Here is a 6,806-nt window from a genome sequence, read left to right on the forward strand (position 1 = left end):
CCTTGGCACTCTATGGTGAGCGTTGGCCTACTAAACGTCACATGTGCGCCATTTTGCTATACATCGCCCACTCTGTTTTCCTGAAAAAATGGCCAAGTCTGTGAATTCTAGCATCATATTGCATTTTGTGAGGCATGTAACTCTGTGCATGATTATCTGATTGGATTGTATGATATGTCAAATTGTTCTGCTCTTCATTCTCTACATGATGGTGTGCTTTGTATTCATATTAGATTTCATCTTGCCATGTTAATCTCTGTTGCAAAAGTACATGTTGTTGTTATGTGCTAAAAACTGTTATAACTTGCCCTTTTGTTATTTTTGTGTGATTAATGCATGCACCATATGAGCATCTTGTCAACATGTGTTTGTTGCATTATCATTCCCTCTTTCTTAGAGTATTTATTTCATTCCATGATATGTCCTGATGTGAGTGCCATGAGCTTGGAAAGTGGCCTACTCCCTGTTTGCTGTTTTCACTTTGCTAAGTCGGAATCTGTTATATTGTGACGCCATGTTTGCTTGATGCTACCATCAAATTTATGCATATTTTGGAGATGTTCAGTAATCATATTTTGAAGACCATGTTATGGCCTATCCATCCATGTCCTTGTTTGCATTTATAGCCTACTATAGCTTGTTCTTGTCATGCTCTCAAATTTCTTAAAATATAACTGTCAGTCTGTTAACAACATGTTCCATTTTGCAAAGCTCTTTGTAATTAATCTGTGCATCTTATAAATTGTGCTAATGGGTTAATTGGAATTATGACATGTCTACTACATTCCAATGTAATTTGCATAATTATTAAAATTGATATGCTTGCGGTTATGTGCCTCCAAAGTCAGCATCATAATGCTACTGTTTTGCATTCCCAGATTTTCAGTGTGAGAATCTTCTATTTCATGTTTGCATCTTGTCTTAATGAATGCCATGAACTTGTTGCTCCTATATATATGCCATGATGCATTATCTGAGTTCCATGATATGTACTAGCATGCTATACCTTTTGATGCCATGTTCACGCACTATAGCATACTTGTTTCATGCCTCCAACATGCCATTAAATTAACTCTACTCATGTATATGCCCAATTTCATGCCTTCTAATATGTGTTATAAAGTGGGTTCTTGCATTGATCATATTGGTTTAATCTTGATGCCTATGAGCCTGAAACTTAATGGTATTTGAAGCATGTCATCTCTACTTTAAGTGAATATCAAGTTTGTGTCCATTGAGTTACTGCAGCTTGTTGTTTTAATGGTGGCAAAGGGCTAGTTGTTGTTTAGGCAGATTCATATTATATCTTGTTTCGTGTGTATGTGTTGAACCGTTGCTCTGTTTTGAGCATGCTCAATATGAAATTTTCTTGGTTTCGCATGTAGTTTCATCATGCCATGTTGCATCCATGTTTTGGAGTGTTTGTGATTGTGTTTTGCTTGCATTTGCATCAATGCCATACTTAACTTGTATTGCTCATATATTCTAGGTCGTAGCTCTAAATTAAATGATCCTCATATGTAACTTGACTAGAAAGATGCGTAGATCATCATGGTGCATATTAACTTGCTATTTAAAAATTCAACATAGTGTGTTACTCAGATCAGGACCAATTTCAAAATTTGCACATGGGGAGTTTTTGGAATTGTCATATGTTGATTCCGTCCTCATTTAAACTTGGTTTGATGTGATGTTCTAGTATACATCATCTCTTGCCATGAGTAGCATCATGTAGCCTTGTCATGCATCATATTGGACGAGCATAATGCCATGTTATGTGTTGTGTGTTTACCGTGTTGTTTGCTTCTTTCCGGTTGTGCTTCTTCTTGATAGTTCATGTTTCGTTGCGATTGTCAGGATTCGTTCCACTAAGTTGGTTCGACTACATCTTGGATTCGGTCTTCTTCCTAGCGGGATTTCAGGCAGGATGACCATCACCTTGGATCTCACTACTATCTTTGCTATGCTAGTTGTCTCGATGCTATCGCTATGTCACGCTACCTACCACTTGTTTATCAAGCCTCCCAATTTGCCATGTTAGCCTCTAACCTTTTCTACCACCCCAGCAAACCGTTGTGTGGCTATGTAATTGCTTTGCTCAGCCCCTCTTATAGCGTTACTAGTTGCAGGTGTAGTTGCAGGTTGCACCATGTTGGGACATGGATATCATGGGATATCACAATATCTCTTATTTAATTAATGCATCTATATATTTGGTAAAGGGTGCAAGGCTGGGCCTTTTGCCTGGTGTTTTTTGTTCCACTCTGGTTGCCCTAGTTTCCGTCATACCGGTGTTATGTTCCTTGATTTTGCATTCCTAATACAATCAGGGTTTATGGGCCCCCCTTGACAGTTTGCTTTGAATAAAACTATTCCAGCAAGGCCCAACATTGGTTTTACCATTTGCCTAATAACAACAAAAAAACTTGCATAGGGACATACCGGCCCCTGAGATCTCTTAATCAAACCCCGGGCTAGTACTCTTCATGAGTGTTGGTCCAAACCGGGCAATGTCCGGCGCCCCCTGGGCAACCAGGGTCTTAGCCAACCCGACGTCTGGCCCATCCGTTGTGCCCTGAGAACGAGATATGCGCAGCTCCTATCGGGATTTGTCAGCACATCGGGCGGTCTTGATGGTTTTGCTTTACCACTGTCGAAATGTCTTGTGAACTGGGATTCCGAGCTTGATCGGGTTATTCTGGGAGGAGGATTATCCTCCATTCATCGTGAGAGCTTGTCATGGGCTAAGTTGGGACACCCCCGCAGGGTTTGATCTTTCGAAAGCCGTGCCTGCGGTTATGAGGCAAGTGGGTGTTTTTAATATCCTATTGTAATGAACTTGAACTAAACTCAATTAAATACACCAACTGCGAGTGTAACCCCGACTGTCCCTTTTCAACGGGATTCGGGAAGAGAACATGGTTGTGTTATGTTTGAATGTAAGTAGTTCAGGATCACTTCTTGATCATTACTAGTTTGCGTCTATTGTGTAATTTCTCATCTTATTCATGTGCTCTTAAGTTAGCCACCATACATTGCTTAGTGCTGCTACAACCTCACCACTTATCCTTTCCATACCCATTTAGGCTTTGCTTGTCTTGATACCCATGGTAATGGGATTGCTGAGTCCTCGTGGCTCACAGATTACTACACCAACAGTTGCAGGTTCAGGTAATGCGATGATCATGACGTGAGAGCGATGTTTACTTGTTTCGGAGTTCTTCTTCTGCTCCTTCTTTGTTTAGGGGATAGGTCCCTGGTCGGAAGCCTAGGCTAGCTGGGTGGATGTCGTTCTTGTTTTCCGTTTGTCTTCATCCGTAGTCGGATGTCAATCTTCTGTATGATGTTTGCTATCTATTGATGTATTCTTGTGGCATTTGTATGCCTTTGCAGGTATTCCCAGCTATTACGTAATGGTACGATGTAATGATATCCACCTTGCAAAACTGTCTTCAATATGCGGCTTTATCCTTGGTGGGACCTTCGAGTTCCTCTTGGATAGGATCATATATTGGGCATGACAGCTCCCTCTGGAGGTCTTGAAGTCTCCCACCTCGCGAGGGTCTTGTCTTGAAGGTGTTGTAGATGGGTCATACCAGGACATCAATGAAGCCAAGCCATGGGCCGCAGGTAGGAAAGTCTAGGTACCCTGGTTCCCAGAATGCCGACGGTAGCCCTCGGGCCCAAGGCGAGCTCGAATTTGGCTTGGAGGCAAAGCCAAAGGGAAAGGCCGCAGCGCCGCGGGCCCCTATCACCTGCGGACCGAGTCGATGCGTGGTGCTTGATGGACATGGGCATCTCGATTTCCCAATGCCGCCTCAGCAACTGCCAGACTTGACAACTGCCTAGCGCATGCAGAAAGGCCATCATGGCTCGAAGCATGAGTGGCCGACAGTTGGCCTTCTTCCGGCTATAAATGGAGTAGGCCGGGGCAGAGCCCCCAGCCCATCTTTATCTTCTTGCTGCTCGCTCCTTCTTTTTCCTCTTTGTACCTAAGTGTTGTCAAAAAGTCCATGGTGCTAATGAGGAGGTTCTCTAACGCGGAGATGGAAAGGCTCCCAAGAGAGGCCGCCTCCACCCCCGCAAGTACATCGCGACACCGGCAGTGGCTCCCCGAGGGCACGGGCACACCCCCTCGAAGGCTGGCGCCGCCTCCGGTAACCATGGGGGTGCGTCCTCCCTAGGCGGAAGTGGCAGCGGCCGGGGTGGCCGTGGCCACGGGGTGAGGAATGTGGCAGCCGTTCGGCCACTGCGCTCGCGATCCCTATCGTTTTTATATTGCGTCGTGATATCTGTGTTGCTGCTGATTGTGATTGGGATGGCTTAGCTTAATGTGCTTGCGGTAGACTCCCGTGCCGCGAGAGCTTGCCTCCCTAGAGCTTGGATTTCCTGGATGCCCCTTATTCCGAGGAAGTTCTCCAAGGGTTTCCTTCTTGAAGATTCAACAATCGTCAAGCCTCGGGAGGCACCCTGTGGCTGCAGGGTTAGGAAACCTCCGGACGTGCCATGCCTCGCGCGAGCCCCCGAGCATGGGCTGGTCGCTGCTCGTATGTCACGTCGCGATGCCCGGAGGCATGGACTCAAGAGGGCGTGTGTGCCCGTAACCTCGTTTGAGAGCATCGTGCAAGGATTAAGACGCCAAAGGCTGGGGAACCAATGCTTCGATGAGGTGTGTTTGCAGGGGGGGCAGCCCACACACCGTGCCCAGCACCCACGCGCGCAATGCGCGAGGAAGAGCAACAGGAAACTGTCACTCTCCCTAAGGCAAGACCTGAAAGAGTGAACGTGGAGAGGAGAAAACAATTCCCAACCCTTTCAAATAAAAGACGCGAAAGCTCCAAATTTCATTTCAAGAGGTTGCAAATCAGCTACAGAAAACAAGCAAAAGAATAGCCGCGTTTGTCACCTACACTAGTCTTCTGGTCTTCCCGCCAGCGCGGAGGATGGGGCCTCCACTAAGATGTGGGTTGGAGCCCCCGTGAGTCCCAAGGGCGACACTCAGGAGACTTTGGGGCGTGTACATCCCCAACTCATTATAACGTGAGAGTGTCACGAGCGGAGACTTGAGAGGTGCATGGCCTGGATCATGGATAGAACTTCCATAGGTGCTGGATGTTCCAGGCATTCTTGATGGGGACCCCATCCTGCATCTCTAGGCGTGTGGCGCCAGGTCTGGAGACACGAGCGATCCTGAACGGGCCCTCGCACATAGGCGAGAGCTTGTGAAACCTCTCCTTGGAGAGCGCCCGCCTTAGGACGAGGTCACCCACCTCGAGGGTCCTGGATCGGATGCTATGGTAGTGATACCGCCATAGCGACTGCTGGTACCACGCTGCATGAAATGAGGCTTGGCGGCGGCCATCCTCCCCCAACACGAGGTCCATCCCCCGCAAGGTGTCCTGGTATGCCTCGTCAGACGCCAAGACCCGCGGGGAGAATTGTTTGACCTCATGAGGGAGGACCACCTCAGCCCCGTAGATGAGGAAGAATTGGGTCTCGCCCATGGGCCTGGTCGCGGTGGTGCGGATTGACCACAACACAGACTGGAGCTCATCGAGCCAGCCCCTACCACAGGCCTCGAGTTTCTTCTTGAAGCTCCTCGCCTTGAGGTCCCTCAGGACCTCCGCGTTGGTGCGCTCGGCTTGGCCGTTGCTTCATGGGTGTGCCACTGAAGCGTAGCATATCTGCGTTCCAAGAATAGCATAATATGTTTTGAAAAGGTTGCTTGTGAACTGAGAGCCATTGTCAGTGATGATACCATTGGGGTCCCCAAAGCAGCTAATGCGGCCATTGATGAATTTGATGGCCGAGCCTGGTGGGATGGTGCGCCTGGGTCCACCTCTGCTCACTTGGTGAACTTGTCGATGGTGACGTAGAGATAGCGGTAGCCCCCGGCTGCTCGAGGGAACGGGCCCAGGATATCCACCCCCAGACCACAAACGGCCATGAGAGCCGAATGGTCTGGAGGCCCTGAGCGGGTCGGTGGATCTGTTTGGCATGGAAGTGACATGCCTCGCAGGATCTCACCAGCTCAGTGGCTTCGTTGAGCACCGTGGGCCAGTAGAACCTGCTGTGGAACGCCTTGCCCATGAGGGTGCGCGACGAAGAGTGATGTCTGCAATCCCCACTATGAATGTCTGCCAACAACTCACGTGATGTAGGGTGGAAACCCTAGGGCCGATCTTTCACGATTTGGAGGTGATCCTATGACGAACACGAAGAACACGAGGGGAAACACAATGGAAAATTCTCAAATCAACGGGAAAGATCACACGTGTGCTAGATCCTCAAACAAAATGAGTGATACAAGATCCATGATCAACATGTATCGATACACCTAGCAGGTTCTTCTCTATGCGGAGGTCTTTAGGGGTCTTCCCATGAGGGGTCTTGAATCCACTTGGGGTATCTTCTCCGTAGAGGTCGTGATCTCCGATGGAGAAGTAATCAAGTGGATGAGCAAAGCTCTATCCCTCAAATGAGCTATCACATTGCTAACCCTAGAAAGAGGGAGGAGAAGGAGTATATGTAGTCTAAGAGGGCGAAGGGGTACATGGGTTGCGGCCCAACATGCTGTCAAAACACATGTGTCGGACGTTCGGCCGTTACCGGTCTTCAAGTATCTCGTAGGCGCCCGGACGTCCGGTAAGGGTCAAATCTCCGACGCTTCAGCTCGGTCGGGCATCCGTCGGATTTTCAGTCAGGGTCGGACTTCCAAGGTGTCGGTCGTCCGGTGGGTCTCGGACTTCTGGCGTTTCGGCTCGGACCCACAGGTGTCGAATTTCCAGAGGACGTCGGTCGTCCGG

This window comes from Triticum urartu, chromosome 4 (assembly GCF_003073215.2).
Source record: "Triticum urartu cultivar G1812 chromosome 4, Tu2.1, whole genome shotgun sequence".
Lineage (NCBI taxonomy): Eukaryota > Viridiplantae > Streptophyta > Magnoliopsida > Poales > Poaceae > Triticum > Triticum urartu.